This window comes from Schistocerca piceifrons, chromosome X, assembly GCF_021461385.2.
Source record: "Schistocerca piceifrons isolate TAMUIC-IGC-003096 chromosome X, iqSchPice1.1, whole genome shotgun sequence".
NCBI classification, from domain to species: domain Eukaryota; kingdom Metazoa; phylum Arthropoda; class Insecta; order Orthoptera; family Acrididae; genus Schistocerca; species Schistocerca piceifrons.
In genome coordinates this window covers 428,399,464-428,412,137 of record NC_060149.1, presented here as the reverse complement: position 1 = coordinate 428,412,137, position 12,674 = coordinate 428,399,464, and the positions used below count along the sequence as shown (strand labels likewise).

Below are 12,674 nucleotides of genomic sequence, written 5' to 3'. Positions count from 1 at the left end.
TAGTTACACGAAAACTCTCAAGAGCATTTACAAAACCTAGTGACATATAACCCTGTTTTTGCTGAATTTAGGTTTACACTGCAAATTAAATTCAAGGTCATGTGCTACCTTTAGGACATATATTAATAAGAAATGGTACACTATTTACAACTATACACAGCTAAGCAACACAAGTTATCCAGGCCAACAAATCTGAAGCCCTCAATACCACCACATACTAACTAACAACCAAATTTACCACTTTTCAACTAAACAAAGGCCTCAGGTTACACTGCAATTCAGCCTGTCACCATATCCAAGATTTTGTATTCACATTCACTGGCTTTACCAACCCAAACTGTCACATTTCAACCTAACCTATATCTCAAGCTACATTACAGTTCACACTGCCACCACGACCTACATTCTAAAAATTATACAAATGCAAAATAATTTTTTTTCTGATTTCTGTACTCTTCACATAGCACAACATCACATCATAGGACAAAGCCAACATGCATTATTGGTAGATTTAGTTGACTAACACTCACCACCGATGAACTTAAAATGTCACTGCCAAAAACAACATATCACAATTCACATTAACATTTCATAGAATTTTGCAACAACAATGAAATTCAGCACCTGCAGTTGCCATACCCCTCCCAGTCAAAGAGCAAACCAAACATACCAGACTTTCAAAAAACATCCAACTGTGGGTGGTTCAAATGGCTCTGAGCACTATGGGACTTAACTGCTGAGCTCATCAGTCCCTTAGAACTTAGAACTACTTAAACCTAACTAACCTAAGGACATCACACACAACCATGCCCGAGGCAGGATTTGAACCTGCGACCGTAGCGGTCACGCGGTTCGAAACTGTAGCGCCTAGAACCGCTCGGCCACTCCGGCCGGCAACTGTGGGTGGAATTGGCTGTGGGTGAGACATTCTAGTCAGTATAGATACTATTTTTGAGCCTATAATAAATCACTGTTCAACAACAGCAATTAGAAAGCACCCCCACATTCTGGATGTGGAGAATTAACGCATTCAGTGTCTTCATAGAACACCTTACGATTTCCAGCCGCCAGATACTGCCACCGTGCAGTCTGCCCACACCAGATCCTGCTATGTCCCATCAAATGATTAGCTTTTCAACCCCACCACTATGGATCATTGCGTAACACTATTCCAGGTCTCTAGACAGACAACCACCCACATAAGTAAGCCAACTCAGCCCAGTCCCCACACCGATGTAGAACAACCTTACATGCAATTCACATAGATCCCAAACATTTCAAACAGCACATATCCAACACAAATTGTCTAGGCACAGACCAGGTTGGGTCCAGCCACATGCAGCAAATTTGGGGGTGGGAGGAATCTTTTTCTCTTGTCTGACAACAATCTGGCTGTATGCAAGAACCCACTATCCTTGTCAAACTCTTTCAATTTTGGATTTACCACTATATAATGATGATTTGTGTAACCTGAAGCACTGAGCATGTGTTCTTCAGTATAGTAACACAGACTGAGCCAATGTCTTGTTTCTCAATACATATTATTACATATCTGTTTGAACCATGTCAAATGATTTTACAAATGTCAATTAATACAAGTTATTCTCTACTTTATACTCAGTAACTTATTCCACAATTGTGTTTACAATTTTGAAATTTGGTTTGATTAAAATCCAGTGCTGTTCCTATGTGGCTAGTAATAATTGTAATGAAAATTTTCGACATTATGGAAATGGAAATGTCGTGTGGCTGGAAGGGACATATAAACATAGTTTTTATCCACACCTTGTCTGCTTACTTTCTCATTACGTACAACATTTAAAGCAATGATCCTGTTTTGAGGAATTTTCTTCCTACATAGAAATTCTGTGTGTAATTATGAAAGCTGACTATGTATTAATTTACCTCTACCTTTAGTCTTCCCTACTGAAACACCATCACCAGATAACTTTTCTGTCTCTGTTCCTTGAACGGCTTTATACACCTCTACTGGCATTTCCTTCATAATCAATGATTAACTATCTGTATTCCTGGTTCACATATGAATACTTACTGCAATATCTGCCATCTTATGTACGTATGAGGTGTACCCTAAAAAAGTTCTGTATGTATTCTTTCTTGGATTGACTGAAGTTTACAGTACCACTTGGCTTCATTGACCCAAGACTTAACGGTTGTGTTATTTGCAATCATGACGGCACAGTGCACTTGAAATGGATTGTGGCATGTGAGTATAGGGCGGCAACCTAGTTGGGGATGTTTATGTTTCTAAATTGGTTCATAGTGATATTAGTGATTCAATGGACTCCACAAGTGCTATTTGTTAGAATACTGGAAGAGCTTGTGGCAGTTAGGTATTGAGTTATTTTGATGTTGGCCGCCATGGGGAGTTTATAGGTTGGGAATTGTTAATGCAGTGTATAGTTTATGGTTGGAGGTTTTTTTTATATATATATATATATATATATATATATATATATATATATATATATATATATATATATATAATTTCATAAAGAGGTCCCTGCATGCAGCAGTGGGGGACAAAATGTTATTGTTTACCACATCTAAATTCCTAGGATTATTTGGTTTAACTGCAGAGTTTGTTACGTGTTAAGATTGTGGAAAAGATACAGGACTTACCAAAGTTGCTGCAACTCTGCCAAGAGACCACTGGCATTGCCAGAAGGATAATATTTGGCATTCTACCCAAGGACGGTGGGGGAGCAGGGGGGGGGGGGCGCACATGGGGGCTGAGGGGTTTGTGGTTTAGACCAGATATTCAAGATATTGTGTTGTTGATTTATTTTTGTTGTTCCTAGATTTGCAGGTCAGGTGACCTTGTTTGATACATTGATTTTATGGTTTGATTTTTTAAATAGTGATACATCTATGTATGATATGTGTGTAGATGCCTTTGTGTTTGTTGTATAACAAAACTGGTGTTAATGCAAAATTTTTATGAATTCCTAGGTTGTGATGTTAACTGTCAGTAATTAGGTTCGATTACAAATGGTAGGTATCAGATTTTGTTACCTACATTGGTTCGTTTGAGCTACACAGATCAAAGGAATTTCCGGTTGAGCTATAGGTCAAGGAAAATTTCCAATACCAACTGTTTTATTATGGTTTCAGCAATTGTTCAAATTTTTGTTTGCTTTATTATTGTGCTAGTATTTATGTTGGTACTTCTTAATTGTTAGTATTGTCTTATATTTAGTTTATCCTCATCCAAAACCACCAAATTTCAATAGTTGTCCCACTTGTTTCTTTGTTTTTCTGCAGTTTAAATGTTTTTCGTACTACTTATGTCCTTTTCACATGTGTAATTAGTGATATCACAGTCCCCATTTTGTACACACTTTAAATAGCAGCGTCCACCATCCTGATGTCATAGGTCAAAGTTGATATGTGGTAGGGCTAGTGCAATCTTCGGTTTTGCCCCTTTTCCCATGCTTTTCAAATTGTCATTGCATCACCTTGCATCCTCTCAGACATTTCCTAATAGTTTTGCTTACTTCTGGATAATATTCTATAAAATCCCTAATATCATGACTGAGCGTGAATGCTCTGTGGTTTAGACACTGGACTCTTCATTCTAGAGGATGGTAGTTCAAATCTCTATATGACCAATCAGATTCAGGTTTTCTGTGGTTTGCTTAAATCATTCATGGCAAATGTCAGACTGGTACTTTTGCAAAAAAACACAAATTTCCTTCCCAATTCAAGCTCATTCTAACCTTCCTCCTTTCTATTATCATTTACGTTGAACTTTCACTTACACTTTCACCAAATCATTTTCTCTATCAGATCTTTCCTGTTACTTTCCCCCTAAATGTGTTGCCACTGGTTAAATTACATTTACTAAATATTTTCTTTTATCCACCTGCTCAATATTAATTTTCTAAAGTCCTTAATTGTAGCTAGTATATTGTCCCTTCATATAGAGGGAGCTGAAATCGTTTATGAACTTTGTAGTGGTGTTTAAATTATCAACAGAATGTGAGGATGTTACTGCACATACCTCAATCATCTTCGTATAAAATTGATTTTTATTTAAGTTACTTCAATATATGTAATAAAAATCTTTGTCCCAATTTGAATTCTATTTTATCACTTCTCATGGTTCTTGCATTAACCCTTCTATATCCCAACTGATCTTACTTAAAATTTTAATTCCACAGTTAGGCCTACAAATTCTGGTTCTAACCCTTTTCCATCACACACCAACTTGACAAAAATGAATGCAGCATATATTCTAGTCAATGCAAGAGACTTTGATCATCCTCATTAATGTCCCTCTAAATCCCAAAGTTTATTAACCATAGTAATTGGTTGAAATTACTCATGTAACTAGCAAATGCCTTGAAGCTCATAATTTCAACAAATTTAACAGGCTTAGCTCAACCAAGTTGTTCATCGTATCACTTCATAACTTTACCTGCGGATTAAATTTCACAACTTACATATCAAAGGTGTATACCCGAGTCTCCTCGGCAACAGGATTACCTACTTAGTTTCATGGAAATGATCTTAAGTAATGTAAATCAGAACTTTTCCGCGCAAACTTTCATTCTCACATTCAAGAACTACGTGCCGCCAACAAAGACAACGTATGTTACTCTCTCTTGCAAGTCAATCAAAATTTAATTTTACCGCTTTGTGCAAGACCAATGTACGAAATACTATGTTTACGACCTCTTCCGCATTTCCTGAAGTTATCGTTCGTGCATTAGAGAATTAGCTCACCGTGCTGTAGCACAATCATTTTTTAAAAACACAGTCCCGATATAGTCTACTGGTGATACCATTTTCTAGAAAATGTTGAGGCACAGAATCAAGGCCATACTTCAGACACAAATGATCACATAAATCGCAGTTACGCACTACATCTTTAACGATCGTGAATAACTGACAGCTCATTTCTATTAGTTCCATTTTATCGCTTCTAAAGTTTCATCAGCTACTGATTTCACGTCACAGACGTATTTTCACTCTTCTCGGCCTTGCTGCCAATTAAAGCACTACCTAAGAAGCATCTCCTGCGTCTGGAAAATAAAGTTAGGTCATAAGAATACTTCTGAACTATCGTCTACATACCGAGTGACCGGTAGACGCTGAGAGGGTCCTCGAAAATTAAGAATTAGATGGTGACACAATCTATATCACAGTCTGTACAGCAAACAACGAAACTCCTTCAAAAATTATTTTCGCTAAACTACTGACTTCACTCAGACTTTAGTACTAATTTAACAATCACACCTGCATCTCGCAACTTCTGGAAACACAAGCTTAAATTCCAAAGATCTTCGTTCTGGGGAGAAATATGTGGCCAACTTCATCATGTGAAGTAGTATTGGCACTTGCTATCCCTGTAAGAAGTTGCTGCATCATGTTTTCAATGTTCCCATGAGTGGACAGCTGCACTATTTCTTTTCTGTGCTTGCTGCCTGTTATCAATGTTCTAACTGCAATCTGTAATGGGTGACTATGAATTAAAAGGTATAAAATAGTACCAATAAATCACTTTTCCTATGAAAACAACTGATCTATAAATTAAAATTAAAACAATTGTGGTAATTACTGAGTTGCTGCCTCACAATATAGCTATTCTCAATAAATCCCTAATCATAAGATCAAGTTGTTAAACCAGTCTTCTCTACTGTCACAGTATCAGTAATTTGGTGTGTGTGCGGGTAGGGGGGAGAGTTTTTTTGCTGATGTTACATTCCACTCATGGGGGCTTTCTAGCAGGAGTGAAGCGATTAAATTACTCAATTTACTTTCACTTACTTTCATTTAATTTGTAGAGGTATTTGATTCAATTAAAACATGTAAGTAATTATGGCACCTTAAACATATTAATTTAAGAAGTTTGTAACCTGTAAAATATGAATAATACTAGCAACATGTTATATGTGAACCTATAATTAAATTCCTTTTCTTATAAAATGTCAAAATTAAAGGTGATTTTAAATTTTGTTTTATTCATTTTGGAAAACATGTAATCGTAAATTTTGTAAAATATGAGTAATTGCAATAATTCAAAAATATTAAATAAATAAACTGCTATTGTACACCAATCGGCTGGAAAGAGCGTAGTGCAAGTTCTCAAGCAGTCTTCTCCACCCCCTTAGGGTGCAAACTGGTGAGGCTGCAATGCCTTCTCAGATCTCAACACCACCAGTGAACTGAGACAAAAGAAGACGAATTCGGCACTGGTCGAGAGCACCAAGAAGCGATGGAGGCGACTAAGACATGGGAGGACCACTGCTTCGTCCTTGGCGATGAGCAACGTGAACCAGCAACAGCCTTCTCTCCAGTGCAGCCACAGCAGCCTTCTATCCAGTGCAGCCAGAGGCCCCCACTACCAGTGAGAGTGGTGGGGAGGGAAGCCAGCTGTGGGGTGGAGATAGAAGGCAGTCTCTGTCAGTGGGCAGAGAATAATAGCACATTGTGGTTGCAGAAGATGGTGCAGTGATGAGGCAGAGACAATGACCAATGTGCCAACATCGACACTGGACTAGAGGAAGCAGAGTCATGCGTTAGAATAACACTCCATGCTGAGATGGAGGCCACCAGTCTCCTATTGTGGGAGGCCTACCATTGGTGGCCACAAAAGGGAGCGAGGGCAGTGCAGACAGGCATGCACAGCAGTGTCTTGATGGCCTCCCAGAACGAGGCCAATGTGATGCACAATCAGGCGATGCAAACATCCCAACCAAAGCCCCACTTGAGCATGATGATAAACCTTGCCATACAGACGACAGGAGTAGTTGAAGAAGCCAAGTTGGACAGTCGCAAGGGAGTCACCAAACCAGCCATGAACAGCCAGGAGATACAGACGATTGAATTTGTTAACAGCAATAAATACATGTTGAACAGCAAGATACTACAGGAATCGCTGGTGAGCACAACCTGACATATATCACCAAATGAGGCTGTACAACAGAAACCATGAAGATGAAACACTGATGTGAGTACAACACAGCAATAGAAGATACACCAGTAGTTGGAAGTCCAACCTCCAGATAAGTTCACGCCAACACTAGGACTGATACATAGGTGGAAACAATAACAGTGCTAGCCAGGGTTTTTGGAGGATTCCTCTTGGTTGTAAGACGAATGTCAGAACTGCCCCTTCCAACTTCTCCTACAGTCTCAATTGGGAGACATTAGTCTAATTCCCCGTCATTACCCTAGCATCACATGCAAACAAATATAGGTGCAAAACAGAATAACATATCCTCACCTTTAGGCTGACAAAGAGCAATACAGCAAGCTCTCATAAGGCCCACCCTGCCGCCTCCAAGGTGGGAATGAAAAGTGCTGGAAAAAAAACTGGCCCCTTCCACTGATGGATGGCAGAAATAAGGAACATCCACCACCTAATCAATGACTCCAGAACAAAGAATCCAGACTGTAGACGGCTCCACTTCATTGTTGCCCACCAGTGACTCCAATACATAACCTCTGATCCACCACCTACATCATCATCAGACTACCAAAAGACACAACACAGCCCAAGTTTGCTTGCATCATGAGAAAATACTTCAAAGAAGGGGTCTTAGATAACGTTAAATACTGAACTGTGACCAAATACAGCAATGCTTTCTTACAGGTTGAAAGGAAAGACCAGGAACACTACCTACATGTGACACTGAAATGAGCAGGATATCCTGAAGCAGAGGTGTGGCCACAAAAAATATCTGATGATGACTGACCTCCTTCCTCTCTGCCATTACCAAAAAAGCACCAGAGGGTACCTCAGACGAATTGGTACTCACATCAGTTACAAGAACAAGGACTTGATGTTACAAAAGCATGGAGAATTGCCTCCAAAAAATTGCTTCTACAGAGAAGTTTCAAGTGATTATATATGACCAGCCAACTGTTGACAAAATATTAGGTGACAGAGTCATAGTAGATTACAATCGAAGACCTATGCAACCACCACATGATTCCCCCCCTCCCAAGTGGCGCAGTCTGGAACACGTCTATCCTTTGTATATAGGACCACGAAAGTGGACAGAATAAGCAAAATGCGCAAGGTGTGGAGGGACCCACAGACCATCGCAGTGCACCAGAAAAGAGAAGCTGCAGTGAGGAAAGTGCAATGGTGCCTACTCGGCAGTATCCCACTAGTGCCCATGAGGCCCCAAGGAGGCCACCATCGTCGAAACCATGGCACCAATCAAGACCGTGGATGGACCAGAGCCCCTTCCACCCAGAGAGAATCTCACCAGCCGAGCAGTAGACAAGGATGATGTCATCAGGCTGTTTGCTATCATCCTGCTGGACCTGTACCAAGAAAGACGTGAGGATCCCAAAAGTTAAGTCAACACAGCAACTAAAAAAAATCCTTGAGAGGGATGTGATAACAAGAGATATAAAAAACATGCTACAGTTCACAATAGCAAACACATCGGACCATGAAGAGCCCATATTCACACCACACACTGAGTGAGAAAGACATGCCCACTCAACACCACACCTCACCACATGCACCAAAAGCCACACACTGATCTACAGCAGACGCCCCCCACCCCCACCTCCCCAGAACAACCCCCCTCCATGGACCACTAAAAATGACGAACGAGCAAGATCATCGACACATTAATTTCCTCTTTGCCAACGTGCAAGGAGTGAGACACAAATGACCATTACTAATGCATACATTAGAAAAGGAAAACATACACTGTGGACTGTTGGAAATTTAGCTGAAAGACACCAACAAATGCGACCTTCTGAAATACAATATCTTTCATTAAAATAGATAAAATGGTCAAGGCTGCATAGCACATATGTGCATTACGCAATAACAGCGAAAAAGATCGCCGTCCCAGCGATATTTACCAACAATGAAGCCATTGCCCTCAAACTAACAGACAGAAACAGAAAATCCCTTACGATATTTTGCATGTACAATCCCCCAGAGGTGGCGCTGCAGACACAATTCATACAATACATCATGACATTCGAACACTACATCCCGTTACAGACTTTAATGCCAGACAGCTCATGTTATATGACAGGCTGGACAATGGAAATTTATGACAACACTGCAACATGCTAACGACCGACTCAGTCCTTACACTGCCGTTAGATAAGCCAACCTGTATCGGATTTTACTTCATGTTTAGCCCTGACCTGAACGACACAATAGCACAACGCAGGACAGGCGACTCCATCTCCAGAGATCACCTTCTGAACTTCTTTCCCATATCTGCAAACCTACCCCCTCCTCCTCATCCCACAAGACGTACTGTTCTAAAATATGTTAGCACAGACTGGGACAAATACCAAGACGTACTCACAGAAGAATTAACATTCTCCATTAGCATCAGTGATAACAACTACCTACACCACTTGGCAAACAAACTCGAACCATCCATTAAAAAAGCGGTTCTCACAGTAACAGTGGAAAACTGGACATCTTCCATCTCTCAAAAAGCACTAGATTTAATTCAAGAAAAGAAACAAATTCAAAAACAACTAAGACAAACTGACAACCTCGATTTAATTAGAGAGTGGAATAGACTCAATGCACAAATAAAAAAATAATATCATTGCACAGACAGTGACAATGAGATGATACCTGTAGCAGACAAAACTACAGGGACGTTGGAAAATTTTGGAAAATATTTAAAACTCTGACTGGACAACTACAGACATCCACCAGTATCGTTATAATTAACAATCAGCCCATGACTGACCACCATGAACAGACTGGCCACCATGCACAGGCTGAAGCATTCAAATATGTCTTACAAGAAGATACTCTTTTCCTAATTTCAGTAAGTTTGATGACCAGTTAAGCCTCCATATCGAAACACAGCTAACGCATATTCTGGCAAACCCAACAACTGAAATGGAAGAACAAATCCAACGCAAGACATCCCAGAAATCGAAATCTAGAGGCAATCCACTGAGAATGTAACTCTGTCCCAGGACACAATGACAAGACGAATACACTTTAAAATAGCCCCTCCACATATCCTAATCGCATCCTATCCCTCATCTTCAGCTTCTGCATGCACAATGAAACAATCCCTACCACCTGGAAGACCAGCAAGTTAGTTATGATCCGTAAACCTAACAAACCATGGACTGACCCTCACTCCTATAGACTAGTGTCCTTATTCGACATAATAGGGGAAACCTACAAAACAATACTGACCAGCCGCCTAAAAACATTTGTGGAAAACCAACGACTACTTCCTCTTACACAAGCAAGTTTCAGACACAAACACTGGACTAACGATTCACTACCCAAACTGACTGACAGTATAGCCAAAGAATTCAACATAGGAAACTGCACACTTGCCGCATTCCTCGACATTGAACGAGCTTTCGAATATCTGTGACATCAGTGCACGTAATTTAAATTAATTAACATGGAAATTCCAGCCAAAGTAGTTAGACTAATCTAAGCCTATGTCAGAAGTCGGATCTGCAGGGTATACATAGCCAAAAAAAACATTGGATGAATTTATCCCACAAATGGGAGTGCTACAACGTAGCATACAGTCCCCACATCTATAACATTATACAGGGTGAATCACCTAAAACCTGCACCACAGATATTGCAGAAGTGGAATGTGCTATTGATGTGCGCTTTTCACAAAATAGATTGACAGTCAGGGGCTCGTATTGTTAGCCAATAAACAGATTGTAATAATAATTACAAATTGTATTTTTTGTGCAAGACATGCACGTTTTTTAGATGGGGCACTGTACTAAAAGGTATCAGATAGATTATATAATGGTAAGACAGAGATTTAGGAACCAGGTTTTAAATTATAAGACATTTCCAGGGGCAGATGTGAATTCTGACCACAATCTATTGGTTATGAACTGCAGATTGAAACTGAAGAAACTGCAAAAAGGTGGGAATTTAAGGAGATGGGACCTGGATAAACTGAAAGAACCAGAGGTTGTAGATAGTTTCAGGGAGAGCATAAGGGAACAATTGAAAGGAATGGGGGAAAGAAATACAGTAGAAGAAGAATGGGTAGCTCTGAGGGATGAAGTAGTGAAGGCAGCAGAGGATCAAGTAGGTAAAAAGACGAGGGCTAATAGAAATCCTTGGGTAACAGAAGAAATATTGAATTTAATTGATAAAAGGAGAAAATATAAAAATGCAGTAAATGAAGCAGGCAAAAAGGAATACAAACGTCTCAAAAATGAGATCGACAGGAAGTGCAAAATGGCTAAGCAGGGATGGCTAGAGGACAAATGTAAGGATGTAGAGGCTTGTCTCACTAGGGGTAAGATAGATACTGCCTACAGGAAAATTAAAGAGACCTTTGGAGAGAAGAGAACCACTTGTATGAATATCAAGAGCTCAGATGGCAACCCAGTTCTAAGCAAAGAAGGGAAGGCAGAAAGGTGGGAGTATATAGAGGGTTTATACAAGGGCGATGTACTTGAGGACAATATTATGGAAATGGAAGAGGATGTAGATGAAGATGAAATGGGAGATAAGATACTGCGTGAAGAGTTTGACAGAGCACTGAAAGACGTGAGTCGAAACAAGGCCCCGGGAGTAGACAACATTCCATTAGAACTACTGATGGCCTTGGGAGAGCCAGTCATGACAAAACTCTACCATCTGGTGAGCAAGATGTATGAGACAGGCGAAATACCCACAGACTTCAAGAAGAATATAACAATTCCAATCCCAAAGAAAGCAGGTGTTGACAGATGTGAAAATTACCAAACTATCAGTTTAATAAGTCACAGCTGTAAAATACTAACACGAATTCTTTACAGACGAATGGAAAAACTGGTAGAAGCGGACCTCGGGGAAGATCAGTTTGGATTCCGTAGAAATGTTGGAACATGTGAGGCAATACTAACCTTACGACTTATCTTAGAAGAAAGATTAGGAAAAGGCAAACCTACGTTTCTAGCATTTGTAGACTTAGAGAAAGCTTTTGACAACGTTAACTGGAATACTCTCTTTCAAATTCAGAAGGTGGCAGGGGTGAAATACAGGGAGCGAAAGGCTATTTACAATTTGTACAGAAACCAGATGGCAGTTATAAGAGTCGAGGGGCATGAAAGGGAAGCAGTGGTTGGGAAAGGAGTGAGACAGGGTTGTAGCCTCTCCCCGATGTTATTCAATCTGTATATTGAGCAAGCAGTAAAGGAAACAAAAGAAAAATTCGGAGTAGGTATTAAAATTCATGGAGAAGAAGTAAAAATTTTGAGGTTCGCCGATGACATTGTAATTCTGTCAGAGACAGCAAAGGACTTGGAAGAGCAGTTGAACGCAATGTCAGTGTCTTGAAAGGAGGATATAAGATGAACATCAACAAAAGCAAAACGAGGATAATGGAATGTAGTCAAATTAAATCAGGTGATGCTGAGGGGATTAGATTAGGAAATGAGACACTTAAAGTAGTAAAGGAGTTTTGCTATTTAGGGAGTAAAATAACTGATGATGGTCGAAGTAGAGAGGATATAAAATGTAGACTGGCAATGGCAAGGAAATCGTTTCTGAAGAAGAGAAATTTGTTAACATCGAGTGTAGATTTAAGTGTCAGGAAGTCGTTTCTGAAAGTATTTGTATGGAGTGTAGCCATGTATGGAAGTGAAACATGGACGATAACCAGTTTGGACAAGAAGAGAATAGAAGCTTTCGAAATGTGGTGCTACAGAAGAATGCT

General features: G+C 39.8%; 1 protein-coding gene across 2 annotated transcripts in view; it reads right to left on the bottom strand.

Moving 5' to 3' along the window:
• Window positions 1–5,302, bottom strand: part of LOC124721205 (activator of 90 kDa heat shock protein ATPase homolog 1) — a 96,356-nt gene extending 91,054 nt beyond the window's left edge. The window contains exon 1 of one of the 2 annotated variants that reach the window (XM_047246055.1): window positions 5,263–5,302. The gene's annotated coding sequence lies outside the window, so the exon portion shown is untranslated. Of the gene's footprint in view, window positions 1–5,100 lie in introns of both variants that reach the window. The other variant, XM_047246054.1, reaches the window with a different exon arrangement.
• Window positions 5,303–12,674: the final 7,372 nt, after the last annotated feature.